At 34.5% G+C, this 15331-nt stretch overlaps 1 pseudogene; it reads left to right on the top strand.

The window, feature by feature from the left end:
* The first annotated feature begins 517 nt into the window (after positions 1–517).
* Positions 518–13757, top strand: LOC103581456 (annotated as a pseudogene).
* Positions 13758–15331: the final 1574 nt, after the last annotated feature.

Consider the following 15331-nt stretch of genomic DNA (forward strand, 5'->3'; position numbering starts at 1 on the left):
AGCAAACTCTAAGTTTGTCTGTCCTCTGGTATGGATAACTGAGAAATAATTATAGTCAATGCTCAAAATTATAAACAACAACATCAATACCTTCACCTCAAAATTTTATTTAAACTTCTTAATTTAAAGCCATCCTTTTGTTTATATTTTAGTTATTCACTATGTGAAATGAGTCTATTTTTATAAGCCAGAGATCAACAGAGAAAAATACAAGATTTTTTAAGGCTCCTTAATCCAAAGCTATAAACAGTCTAAATGTTCCCTTAAAATATGAAGCTTTTAAGACTGATCCTGCCCTAATTAATGCAGTACTACTCCCATGACATAGTTCTCCTTAAAAAGCCTAGCACTATTTTTCTTCTGAATTTAGGTACCTTACAAATTTTAGACATCATTTTTATTTATCTGTTCAGTTCTCCTCTTTAAATAACTTAAAATTTTTTACACAGAAAAAATTTCGAGTTATTTAAAGAAGAGAATTGAACAGTCATGAAGCCTGTCTGGGAATCCTAGAGGAATGAATGGTGAATGTGGATATTTCACCTTTAAGGGAAAACCCTACAAGGTCCTTGCTGTTGCAACCACTGACTTGCTCAAGTGAGTAGCATGAGAGATGGAAGCCAGAGTCCCCAAAGCAGTTGGAAGATAACTGAAGGGTAGAAACCCCACTGTGAGAATGCCTGAAGAAACTTTTTTGCAGGCTTGGGAGGATACTCACCCAGATCAGGTGACATCAAAAGCCCTGGGACCTGAAGGCCAGGGAGTTTGTCCTACTTGGGAGCACAGCTATGTCTCTGTGTGCCTTTCCCATATATGGAGAAACATTCGCCTAGGGTTTTGAGAAATTTTTTTCTCAATTATTGCCATCCTTATTAACACCCAGTTGCATATTTGTTTTAATTTAAATTAGAATGATATGGGCAGTTTATTAATAGTAATGATATAAAGTTCATTTTCAAAATATGTGAAAATGGTGGTAATATACAAAAATCGTTAAAGAAACTCACAGTGCAGGTGGTATGGAGATATGGTGAAAATGAAATTGTTTTACTTGAAGGACTGAAATTTGGAAAAATGATACAGCATTTTTCTAAATAAGTTTGCTCTTCCTGGTTCATCCATCACTCACATAACTCCTTCTTCTACTTGATGGTGGATTCTTTTAACTCATCTTTAGCATACTTTTCAAGATTGTACCTTTGATATTCTTCTCATTCAACTATACGTGGTATCAAAACAAAACATATCAAAACAAAAAAAGAAACAAAAGCATTGGTTCTATTGTATTGTGTCCCACCAGAATTCATGTTAAAACCTAATCCCCAATGTGATGGTATTAAGAGGTGGGGCTTTGGGTAGGTGATTAGATCATGAAGACAGAGCTCTCATAAATGGAATTAGTGTCCTTAAAAGAGGACTCACATAAGGACACAAGGAGCCTATTTGTCCCTTTCACCTGTTAGAACAGAGTGAGAAAGTGTCATCTGTGAACCAGAAAATGTACCCTCACCAGACAGATTCTGCCAGAGCCTTTATATTGGATTTCCTAGCCTTTGTAACTGTGAAAAGTAAATTTGCTTTGTATAAGCCACCCAGCTGATGGCATTTTGTTATAGCAGCCTAAATAGACTAAGACACAATTTTGTCATAAAAAGTGAACCAATTTCCCCTTTGGGGTACCCACTATTCATATTTAGCACTCATTACCTCTCACTCAGACCAATGCTCTAGTCCTCCGCTGGTCCCCAAATGTCTAGACCTTTCTCTATTTCAGCCTTCAAGTCACTCTTTTGCACAAAAGCACTTATTAGCATAGAAAAACTTCCAGAGAATATTCCACACATTGAAATATTTGGAACTTGTCCTCCTATCCATTTTTCTGTCAGTCCTCTGGACATTTCCAAAACCTTCATTTCCAGCTACACCTAATTCCTGCTTCTAAGAAGATGCCATACATTTTCATACTTTTGCTTCTAATTAAAATGCACAATCTCCTCCCCCTATATAGTACACCCTGATTTTTCCTTAATGACCAGTTCTTTCCTCAATTCACCCATGATTTTCCAGGCCATAATATTTACTGTCTGCTCAGCCTCCACAGCACTGTATTTAGTTTTCTGCTTCTGCTTTTTATTTGCGTTGAATTTGCTTAGATTCCCTTTGCTCTTAGAAAAGCCTGCCAATTTCAATTAATATTTACTGTCTGCTCAGCCTCCACAGCACTGTATTTAGTTTTCTGCTTCTGCTTTTTTATTTGCGTTGAATTTGCTTAGATTCCCTTTGCTCTTAGAAAAGCCTGCCAATTTCAAAAAGTTTAAATGTATGCTCTTAAACTGACATTCACATTTCTCCACTGTTTCATGTTATTTTCACTTCAGCCTTATCTTGTTTCATCCTACTCTTTGCCATTCATTTCAGTCTCAGAGTAATTCAGGAATCACTCACTGATAATTTTTCTCTTCCCAGATGTTTGAGAGAGAGAAATTCCATTGTACTGACAATGAAGAGTCAAATTCATTTGTGATCAAACAGAGCTGGGTTTGAATTTTACATCCAGTACTGCCTAGCTGTGTGAGCTTGGTCACCATTCTGATTGCTTTTAGGCAAAATTCTCTCACTTAAAAATAGTTATTATAATACTTACCATTCAGGATTTTTAAAGGTAAGTATATTAATGGATATTAAATACTCAGTCAGTATTAGGCATTAAAATGTGTTACTCCTGCTTCTTCTTGTTTCTCAGCACAGGTGAAAAATAGGTAAAAAATTATATATCATGTATGGCAAAGTTCCCACACTGGATTTTAATTACAGCCTTTACAATAACTCCTATGATTCATATTTAATGATATTAATATCTCAAGTATCTTGCTTGTGAGAAATAGGTTCAGTGAAAGAGACCTGAGTTCCAATCTCAGCTATGTCACTCGTTTGTTGTATGACTCTGTGCAAGTTAATTAAACTCTGAGTTTGTTTATATATCTGTAAAAAATTAGTGTAATAATGCTTACACTTCAAAGAATTGTTTAAGAATTAAATAAGATTGAATTTGATGCAGTTATACCAATGTATGTATAGCTGATAATTCTTGAAGAAAATAGTCCTATAGTTTGGCTATTTCATAAAGCAGAAAATATGACATCCAGAATTGACATTAAATTTGTAGAATAATCAAGTCACTTCTACTAGGAGTCTATAGAAAATACTTCCCTCTGTAATATGTTCCTCTTTTCAGCACAGTTAAAACAGCAAAAATTCAGCTGAGTCAACATTTTACAATCTTACATACTCTCTTTTTCCTCCATTTTAGTTTTATCCAACTCACTCTTATTGTGTCTTGTGAATTTGACCATATATCTGTATCTATATCTATAGATATTAGTTTTTTCTTCACTTCTGCTATCCCCATGGTTCACAACTTTGGCTACATGTTAGAAACATCTGAAGAGCTCTAAAGAAACTATGAATGTCTTTTACTGTAAAGTGGTTTGAGGTCCTTGTATATTCTGTATATTAATCTCTTGTCAGATGTAGTTTGCAAATATTTTCTCCCATTCTGTACGTTGTCTTTTCACTCCAGTGATTGTTTCCCTTGCTGTGCAGAAGCTTTTTAGTTTGATATAGTCCCATTTGTTTATTTTTCCTTTTGTTGCCTTGTTTTTGAGGTCTTATACATAAAGTCTTTGCCCAGTCCTACATCCTGAAGTGTTCCCCTATGTTTTCTTTTAGGAGTTTCATAGTTTCATAAGTCTTTAATCCATTTTGAGTTGATTTTCATATATGGTAAGAAAGAGGTACAGGTCTAGTCTCATTCTTCTACATACAGATGTCCTGTTTTCTCAGCACCATTTATGAAGAGGCAGTCTTTTCCCCAATGTATGTTCTTGGTGCCTTTGTCAAAGATCACTTGACGTTCTGTATATGGGTTGATTTCTGGGTTCTGTATTCTTCCATTGGTCTAAGTGTCTGTTTTTATGCCAATACTATGCTGTTTTGGTTATTATAGCTTTGCAGTATAATTTGAAGTCAGATAGTGTAATGCTTCTGGCCTTTTGTTTTTTTTTTTTCCTCAGGATTGCTTTAGCTATTTGGGGTTTTTTGTTGTTCCATATAAATGTTAGAATTGTTTTTTTTTCAATTTCAGTGAACAATGTCATTGGTATTTTGATGGGGATTGCATTGAATCTATAGATTGCTTTGGGCAGTATGGACATTTTCACAATGTTAATTCTTACAGTTTATTAACATGGAATATCTTTTCATCTTCTGACATCCTCTTTAATTTCTTTCAGCTGTGTTTTGTAGTTTATATTGTAAAACTCTTTCACCTTCTTGGTTAAATTTATTCCTAGGTATTTTATTCTTTTGGTATCTGTTGTAAATGGTCTTGCTTTCTTGATCTCTTTTTCTGCTTGTTTGTTGTTGGTATACGAAAATGCTACTGCTTTTTGTGTATTGATTTTGTATTGTACAACTTTACTGAATTTGTTTATCAGTTCTAGGAGATTTTTGGTAGAAGTCCTAAGTTTTTCTATATATAGGATCATATCATCTGCAAACAGGGACAGTTTTATTTCCTCTTTCCCAGTTTGGATGTCCTTTACTTCTTTCTTTTGTATGATTTGCTCTAGCTGATACTTCCATACTATGTTGAATAGAAGTTATGAGAGGGCATCTTTGTCTTGTTCCTGTCCTTAAAAGAAAAATTTCCAGCTTTTCCCCATTAATCTGATTAAAAATTGGACAAAGGAGCTGTATAGACATTTCTCAAAAGAAGATATACAAAGGGCCAACAAGTATATGAAAAAAATGCTCAATGTTGCTAATCAGGGAAATGAAAATCATAACCACATTGAGATATCATCTTATCCCAGTTAGAATGGCTATTATTAAAAAGAGAATAACAAATATTAGAGAGGATGTGGAGAAAGGGGAAATCTAAGCTATTCATGGGACTGTAAAATAGTACAACTATTATGGAAAACAGGTTTCTTAAACAACTACAGATAGAACTACCATACTACCCAGCAATCCCACTTCTGGGTATGTACCCAAAGGAATAAAAATCATCATGTCAAAGGGATACCTGCACTCCCATATTTATCATAACTGTTTACAATAGCCAAGATATGGAGCCAACCTAAATGTCCGTTGACAGATGACTAGAGAAAGAATATGTGGTATATATACCCAATGGAATACTACTCTACCATAAAAAGAATGAAATTCTGCCATTCGTAGCAACATGGATGAGCTTGGAGAAAAAATATGTTAAGTGAAATAAGCCTGTAACAAAAAGAAAAATACCACATGTCCTCACTCATAAGTGAGAGTGAAAGAAAGAAAGAACAAAAGCACAATCTCATGGATGAGCTTGGAGAAAAAATATGTTAAGTGAAATAAGCCTGTAACAAAAAGAGAAATACCACATGTCCTCACTCATAAGTGAGAGTGAAAGAAAGAAAGAACAAAAGCACAATCTATGCATTGATCTTTCAGAAGGAGAGAACAAAACTGATTCCTAGAGGTAGGAAAGGGGGAGGGGAGAGAGGTTTGTGAGAAATTGGTTAATGGACAGAGGAATGATTATGTTTTATAATGATGGGCATGCTAATTATCCTGATTTTATCATCACACATTGTACACAGGTATTGATATTCAACTCTGTATCCCACAAATATGTTTAGTCAGTTATTTTTTCAATAAAAAGATAAAATACAAAATATAAATGCCTATATTAAACTTCACATCAATTAAATCAGAATCTCACAATTATTCTCAAACTTTATCGTGTATCAGAGTCATCTAGAGGGCTTAATTAAATACAGATTTCTTTGATTTATCCCTAGAGTGTCTGTGATGGGACTCAGGCATTTGCATTTCTAACAAATTCTCAGGTAATCCCAATGCTGCTTATCAAAGGACCACTTTGAGTACCTGTCTACTAGAGTAAGACTCAGATACCAATATTTTTATAAAATGTTCTCACATGGTCCTGGTGCATACCAAGGGTTTAGACCCTCTGTGTTACACTTTTCTTAGCTTCAGAAAGCTACCAATTATAACTTCTATTACTGCGCCATCATTTTCAATCACAAGCCTAGAACTGCTGTCTTTGGTTGTCAAGATAGTAAGAGTAAGTACATCATTCATCCACTATTCCAATCATCCATGTATTTGTCCATTCATTCAACATACATAATTGAGATAAATTTCTTGCCTTGAAGGGCTGAGAGTAAAGACTAAGAAATAGACAAAACTTGCAGTACAATATAAATGTGATTAAATTCAAGGGGGAAGTTTGGGGAGAATGCTCATTCTGACTTCATAGAGCAGAGGTGTTGCAGTTAAGTCTTGAATTATAAGTATGAATTTGACAAGTGAGACAAGTAGGAAAGAAAATTCTAAGCCATGTTTTTAGTTTTGTTTCCAATTTTTATTTTCTTAGAGGAATGTAAATTATAGTTACTTGATTTCATAGAAGACTTTAACTTTATTATAAGAGATGCTTGTCACTGAGTGATCTAGGCTGACTATAAGATACTTGGGTGGGGTGTGGGTGGGAAGATGACGAATACATTTGGTCCAGCTATACTAAAATTCAACACAAGTTTAAAGTCAATGTCAGCACAAATCCACATTCTATAACTCAAAATAATCCTTACTTAGCAAAAATAGTAATAGAAGAGAGGTGCAACAATTTTCATCTAAAAATTTATTGCAGCTATTTATTGTTGAGCCCCTCCAGTGCCCCCATTGCACTTGGCATCTGGAATTACTTATGCCTGGTCAGTACTAGCTGAGATAGGCTATAAATCAGACTCCATTCCCTGACCTCTTTTTGTGCCACTGAAAGAATAATTAGCACCTGCACCACAGGCTTAGATTCCAACTTTACTGCTTGTTTATGTATTATTCCAAGTAAAAATCGCACTATTTCTGCTGCCTGTTCTGACCATTTGCCACCCTGTTCCTTCATTGTTTCTCTAAACATAACCTTTAAAGGTAGTCTAAGGTGTGATAGACAACCTAGTGGCTTTATTTTTGAAGGGCATTGTTCATATGCCTGTTTATCTGAATTCTAAGTGCCAATTATGTTCTTCTTTGTACTTGTGCCTACCTGCTAAATTGTTGTTTCCATTTGCTATATTCTTTTTATTAACAATTGCTGGGGCTGCCAAGTCTCCATCTAAATATCCAAGGTGAGTACAGTTCCGGTATACTTGTGGCAAACACAAAAATGCATAATTTGTTTCTGTGACTCTAGCACTGAAGTAAATAATGTCTGCATTGCTCCTATCTGACATCTGCAGTGAAAAAACAAATCTTCCACCTGCTTCATTTTCTAATTCCGTTTCCCTGAAACATTTAACTGATCTGTTTACCAAGTTGTTTCCATTAATACTCTCAAATTAACCTCAACTAATTTACAATATAGGAAAATAATTATATACACCTTTTTATACTGCATGCAATGTAAAAAAAAAGTATTTTGGGCTTCTATATCAACACTAAATAGAATACTCACAAAGTCAGAAAGAGCTTTAGAAAGACCTTGGATATAATATAGTGTTAATTTACACATAAAGAAACTGAGACCCAATAAGGTTATATACTACAGATTCTCATGGAAAAACTGAAACTAAAAATACCAGATTTTCTGACTTCATATTCAGGAATCTTTTTAGTAATCTTAATTTTCAAAGTCTTTTTAAAATAAAACTGAGTATACAATAGCCAAGAGTTGGAACCAGCCAAAATGTCCATCATTAGATGAGTGGATAAGGAAACTGTGGTATATCTACACAACAGAATCCTACCCTGCTATAAAAAAGAATGAAATATATACTACTGTCCACAAAAACATGGATGGACTTAGAGAAAATTATATTAAATGAAATTAGTCAGGCACAGAAAGAGAAATACCACATGTTCTCACTTATTTGTAGGAGTTAAAAATAAATAAATAAACACAAAAACAAATAAAGGGTCAGGGGGGGAAGAAGACACAACAATCACAACAATTCCTTAAACTTGTTAAGACAAGTGAACAGATATGATGCGGTGAAGAGGGGGAGGGGAAAGAGGGAGGGGGGTGTTTTAGTCCGTTTTGTGTTGCTATAACAGAATACCTGAGACTGGGTAATTTATAAAGAACAGAGGTTTATTTGCCTTATGATTCTGGGACAGCTGCATCTGGTACGGGCCTCAGACTGCTTCTACTCCTGGCGGAAAGTGGCAGGCAGCCGCTGGGTACAAGCGGATCACATGGTGAGAGGAAGCAAGAGAGAGGAAGCAAGAGAGAGAGAGAGAAGGTGCCAGGGTCTTTTTAAGCAATGAGCTCTCACGAGAACTAATACAGAGCAAGAACTCACTCACTAATCCTCCCACTCTCAGGGAGAGCATTAATCCATTCATGAGGGATCTGCCCCCATGACTCAATCAGTTTCCAACACTGCCATATTGGAGATCAAATTTCCACATGAGTTTTGGAGGGGACAACACATCCAAACTCCATCAGGGGGAAAGAGGAACGGGAAAAGGGTCACAAAAATCAGCTACAATGTATATTGAGAAGTTAAAATTTAAATAAATAAATAAACAGCATAATGAGAGAAGGGGAAAAAACTGTGTAACAATGGCAAAGTTAAAGTACGGAACCACAATAAAACTATACATTACTAAACTAAAATGTCAGCTTTTTAAAAACTTTTGAAGTTGTAGTTGTGCAAAATTAGAAGCTTATACTATAGCTGTTGTCTATGTTCATTTGTTAAAGATGCTCTCCTAGTGCTAACATAATTTATTCATTCTGCTTTAATGTGCCATTTTCCACACTTATAATTTGACAACAGTATTCACTTGTCTCTTCAGAGGATCACTGACAGCTGCAGAAGAGAGATCCAACTACATATTGGCAGGAGCCTGCAGACAGATAAGGCTGTTTGGGGTACAATTGCAGTTTAATTTAGGTTGATAAGAAAATACACCAGAGTTTGCTTGTCAGTAATTTGGCCGTATCTTTTGCTGAATATTTATGTGCTTCTGAATTTCCAAAATTCTTAAGAAATATATATATATACATATATATATATATATATATATATATAGTCTATTTAACATTCTGTATATTAAAATTATTAATGTTTCCTCATGGCTCTTATAAAGTTTAGATTATGAGGTTACTTGGTTCAAGCTGAAATTTTATAGATGAGAAAGCAGATATTGAGGGATTAAGGGACAGCTTCAAAATCACACAGCTAGTAGTTCATTGGAAAACTAAATTTCAGGATCCCCAGTTTATTCCAATTATCACCAGGCAATGGCTTTTTAGTAGGCATTATTAAGTATGTGGCAGGTTTGGAAATTATATTTTCTTAATACAATTCCTGACCAAAATAATTCAAAGTCACGACTTCTATTTCCTCCTTACACATTTATCTGACCCTAAACCACAGTGATCTCATAATAAAAGTGGTGATCTAAAGCCATTCAATAACGGTTTTCTCCTCTATTTTGTTTAATAGTAGTTAGATCTCTTTACTTATCTAAGATTCTTAGAATAGGTCGGAGAGCTCATCTGTTCCCCTATCCCTCTAACTTTATTAAACTTATGCATTATTCCACTGCGTGAATTAGCCAACCTATTTGAATGCTTTTATGAGCAGGAAGTTTGTGAAGCAAACTTTCCTTTATTAGGCAACTCTAATAGATCTGGGAATTATTTTATTCAACTGGTATTCAATTTAAGTTTACCATAAGCAATATGATGTGTTTAGCACTAAGACAATACAAAGAGAAATAAGTCACAATTAGTGACATCAGTATTTCATAGTCCAAAGAGGACGAAAATAATGTGTGTATGCACAGAAGCATAACGCAAATTAAAATAAGTTTTGTAAAAGTATTTGATTAAGTAACAAAAGCTAATATTCCCTGAGTCCTTTCTCTGTGCCAGGCATTGTCTAAGTGCTCAGGGAGGTAGAGACTATCATCTTCTATATAGTACTCATGAAAAAATCAAAGAGCAGAGTGTCAAATGCTATCCCAAAGCCACATATTGAGATAGCCATAGATCTGGAATTCAAACCAATCTGTTTCTAACCAACACTTCCACACTGCAATATTTTGCCCTCCTCAAAGGTAAACACAGATTAATAAAGTTAAAAGTGGCATAAAAAATTCATGATGAGAAAATAAAGTGGACAAGAGTTGCCAGAAATAAACTTTAGATTATGGACAATAAAAGTTTCAATTTCTTACACATGGGAGCAAATAAAAATAAATAAACAAACAAATAAATAGAAAGAAAAAAAAAAGTTTCAATTTCAGGAAAGATAACTGTGAGGGAATAAGGCAGTAGATGTGGACTGATGTCAGATTAAAGGGAACCTGGAATGTCGCCAGCCTAAGGTGTTTGTTGGTTATTGAGGTGCTCCTATAGTGAAACTTTTGAGCATGAAAAACTGAAATAATCAGAACTTCAGGGAGACTGATTTTGGAGGAGTCTGAGAAAATTTAGCCAGAGATTGGAGAGGCACGTAGACTCAATGGTGGCAGCAACAATGAAAGTTTTGTTTTGTTTTGTTTTGTTTTCCTACCATGAGCCAAGCATATTTCTCCCTATATTTTTCATACTCTTGACTTCTGGCGTGATAAAGATATGTGCTAACATTTTTTTAGCAATCTAATATGAGGTTATATTAAAAAAACATATACTTTAATATACTCAAATTGCAAACTATTAAAATTGTTTAATACCCTACTTGCTAAATTTCCCATTCTGGAAACCTTACATATAAATGACTATGCACTTCCAGATTCCTTTAAAATATACAAGTAATATTTACAAGGATAACACCAAGACAATAACTATTTATCAGATATATTGTTTTCAGGATTTATACAAATGTATTAGAAAAATTTGCTGAATGAATAATGAATAGTAATACATGTTTGTATTTGATTAAATGATTTACGGAAAAAACATGGAGCAGTTATAGCCTGACGATAGGAGTACAGAAAAAATTATAAGGTCTAATAATATAGTAAAGTTTATAGAAATTGATTATGCCAATTATTAAGGAACTTATAAAATTAGGATAAAAATAAATATTTATCCTCAACCTATATTTCAAAACTGCTGTCCTTAGAAAACAAAAGCAACATTAAAAACAGTACTTATACTTTGATTTCCTTTAAAGCAGGTATATTTTTGACACATGAAAACTGGATGCTGAGACAATTCTATTGTCAGACAAGTTTTCCATTTAAAATATGTTCAAGATAAATATCAAAATTCCTAAGAACATATACATAAATGAATCATTAACTTCAATTTATTCTTAGAATAATGAATATATGCCAAAATAGTATAAATATGTTTATTATATCCTTGCTTATATTAAAGAAAATTGCAGGATTCATTAAATAATGAAAAATTTAGAAATTAGTTTTTAAATGTATATTTAATAAGTAGGAAAATAATTTTAAATATTTTAAGTGAAAATATTTAGGCTGTAAGACAATAAAGAATGATAGAATTGTGGGCATATCTAATATATGATAAGTTAATGCTGTTTTTTCCTGGATGGTATTTTAATAATTTTTATGCTTTTATCCACTTAGCAAATGTTCTGCATAGGGAAAGGGCATCTTTTAATAGTTTTGTCTCAACTGTAACCAGTCCTTTTGGTCTCTATATTTTGAGGCTACTCATTTCACCATAGTTTTCTTCAGTCATATTTTTGATTATGGCTTCTAACTCAAATTTTCTGTTTCCACAGGAACACATATAATTCTCATCTCATATATATGTCCTCCATATGTATTAGGTTTTCGCTTTTGTTCATTCTTAAGCAAATTTTTAAGAAATTTTACCTTTGAAGTACATGTTCAATTTTGCAGGAACACATATAATTCTCATCTCATATATATGTCCTCCATATGTATCAGGTTTTCACTTTTGTTCATTCTTAAGCAAATTTTTAAGAAATTTTACCTTTGAAGTACATGTTCAATTTTCTACATTGTTTACTTATCTTTATATGGCCTTGATATTTAGATTCTATTCTAATATTACTAGTTTATTTTCAGTCATTCATTCCACACATAATATTATAGTGCTTTTTTATCTCAAAGTATAAATAGCCTTTGCATGGTATACATTTCTCTCTTTTCCTGAATATTATTAAAGATATTAATAGATTTCTAAATAATTCTCTAAGTCTTTGGTAAATAACTATTTTCAGTCATTCATTCCACACATAATATTATAGTGCTTTTTTATCTCAAAGTATAAATAGCCTTTGCATGGTATACATTTCTCTCTTTTACTGAATATTATTAAAGATATTAATAGATTTCTAAATAATTCTCTAAGTCTTTGGTAAATAACTTTCAGATGGCTCTTTGATCCTTCTCTATATCCTCAAGATTGTATTTCCAACAATGGGTGCTCAGTATAGTTTGCTGTTTGCTCTTTTTATTCAGTAAAGAACTCTTTGACATCTGTCTTGCCCGAGCCAAGGAAAGGTGGCAGTCCCTTAGCAGAAGAGGTTCTGAAGTGGATTATGAAGATGCCGGTTCTTCAGCAGCAGACAGAGAAGCTGTTGGGAAAATTTGAAATTAATTCTTTCAGTAGCCTGCTTTGCCTTTGAAATAGTACTTGCTTATTGCATCAGCTTAGCTGTTAATCAACTGCTTCCATTCCTCACTTCTACAACCATGCCTGCTTATCACATTAGGTACTGCTGGACCACATAAACTCGGAGAAAACGAAACTTACAGCTGCCTTAGCCATATGAATGCTAAGAAACTGAAACCTAAAACCCAGAAGAGTTTGCTTATATAAACCCTGCAACATTTGTGCTCCGGGCTCAGATCTTGGAGCACTAGCTTTTCTGGGCCCTCTGGGGTGATAAAATACCTGACTCACCAATCCTCTGAGTGTCGATCACTTCTCTGTCCAGTCTGTTCCATACTAAAGCCAGTCTGGAGCTTATTAAACTGGAAATTTCTAGAACATTTCTTAATCTCTTCATTTTTCAGCAAGGCGGTCCGTATCATGGCATGTTGCACAGTATTTAGGGTACCAATACGTGTTACAAACCGGATGTGTGTTATGTTCAGTGCATGTTCTTTACAGTGGCAGTGTTGATCTTGAACTTAGATACTACAGATGCCTTTATTGTTTTTTTTTCCTAATCTTTTGAATAAACCCTATCAAATAGTGTTTTTCTGAGTGGACCATGGCTTTATGTCGACTTATTTTGCTGACTTTGAGGTATTCTTTGAAGAAAGTTTGCCGAAATTATTTGCTCACTTAAAGAAAAACAACTCCAGACATCTACCTAATGGTTGGATCTTTACCTTATATAGTGATTCTTTGCCCATCGACCTCACCTGTCATATCTGGGACCTGTTCTGTAGAGATGGGGAAGAGTTCCTGTTCTGCACAGCCCTGGGTGTCCTCAGGCTGTTTGAGGACATCCAGACCAAAGTGGACTTCATTCACACGGCCCAGTTCCCAACCAGACTGCCTGAAGACTTGCCTGTGTAAGAACTGTTTGCTTCCTTCACTACAATTCAGATTGCAAAGTCAAAACGAGAAGTGGGCTCAGGTATTGACTGCATTGCAGAAAGAAACCCAGAAACAGAGAAAGCAAGCCCATCCCTCAGACACTGAAGCAGCCGAGGCAGCGCATGCTCAGCCCTGCAGCAGATCTCTAAGGGGCACCTGCATTGTCCCAGACTGACACACTAGCAGCTGAGGAGAACAGGAGTTGTTCTCACATTGTCTTCCTAACACTGGAGCTGGCCTTAAACAAAACAAAGCAAAACAAAAACAAGAACATATCAAACAAAACAAAACTTCTAAAGAATTAAGCCAAGTCTTAGCATTAAGAAGCTTATTGGAACGATTACCTAGTGTTGACCTTGGCCAAACACTACATTTTTTGCATGGGATAAAGACAGGACAATGGTTGACTTCCCCTCACTCCTTTATTTCAGCAAAAGTTAATTAAATGGTTTTTGAGAGAGTTAACTGAATTTATGCGCATAAAGTGCTAAGAATAATGTTTGTCACATAGGAAATGTTACAAAAGTGTTGGCTATTATTTTTTTATCACTTTCATTCCCCATTCTACCACCACCATTCTTTAACTCCCTGAATATCTAATCAGAGAAAAGATTTTTTAAAAGCATCATCTTAAGTGTATAGTACAATTTTGTTTGGACTCCTCTGACCTCTTCCCCAACATGTAGCATAATAATTGTGAAAACTAGATCTTTGGAGAAGTGACCTGCTGCATGTCCATCTCACCCAATCCTCGTTCATCCATTGCTCGGTGTCTTGTCCAGGTGCATTTTGTGATTCATCATTTGTTAATGATTATATATAAGAGATATCAATGGGGATAATGATGGTGGTATGAGAAAATGCACTCTGGGTCACTCAAGATATAATATGCACAGTACACATAAGAATGTTATCCAATATTTTTTATTCATTTCTCTTTTATTTATTTATTTATTTTTTGAGCCAAAGACCAGACATAAGGAAGAAGTGGATTCACTTCTTATTTTCTTCAGGGAACAGAGGTGCCACATTTTTGTCATTGTCATGTGCTCATCCGATTGATATTTTGTGTGGTTGGTTGTTGATTTTTTGCAATCCAGGATCATCACACTTCTCATTAGTAGAAATGTTTCCTAAATGCTATCAATAGGTTGAATCTCATAATTTGGGTTTCATTCTGAGTTTTTAAATTTGTATATGTTTTCGTAGGTATTTTAATGGGAATTTGGAAGAGGCAGTAGCAGGTGTTGCTGGTTAGATGCGACTTTAACTAATATTACTTATAAGGTATAGCCCATTATGCAAGCGTTTTGAATGCAGGGTATTTTTCTTTTCCCCTGAAAAGCAGGAGTGATAGAAAGAAGTACTAATGAATTACAGTGCAAAACATTAAACACTCCCTAGGAAGGTACAAACTCTGATTCTTATTAACTCTCCTGCCAAGAGGCCATCAATATAGTCAGTGTGAATTCCACAGTGACCAGGATAAAATTTAGATAGGTAGACAGACAAATAAATAGATATCTCTATTTAAAAGACTTACTGTCCTTTAAACCACTTCATACTGAAAGTACTGCATTAACACTTAATTGCCCACCTAAGAAATTCTTGTTATAACATGGTTACACAATTGCATTCCATTTTTTAAAATGTCACTGTGTCTATCTAGGGTTTCAACAAAGCAGCCCCAAGTGTTCCAATCACAGAATGGAAATAGGTACTTTAATCCCAGTAGAGTGTACATGTCAT

This window comes from Galeopterus variegatus, unplaced genomic scaffold (assembly GCF_000696425.1).
Source record: "Galeopterus variegatus unplaced genomic scaffold, G_variegatus-3.0.2 Scaffold13093, whole genome shotgun sequence".
Lineage (NCBI taxonomy): Eukaryota > Metazoa > Chordata > Mammalia > Dermoptera > Cynocephalidae > Galeopterus > Galeopterus variegatus.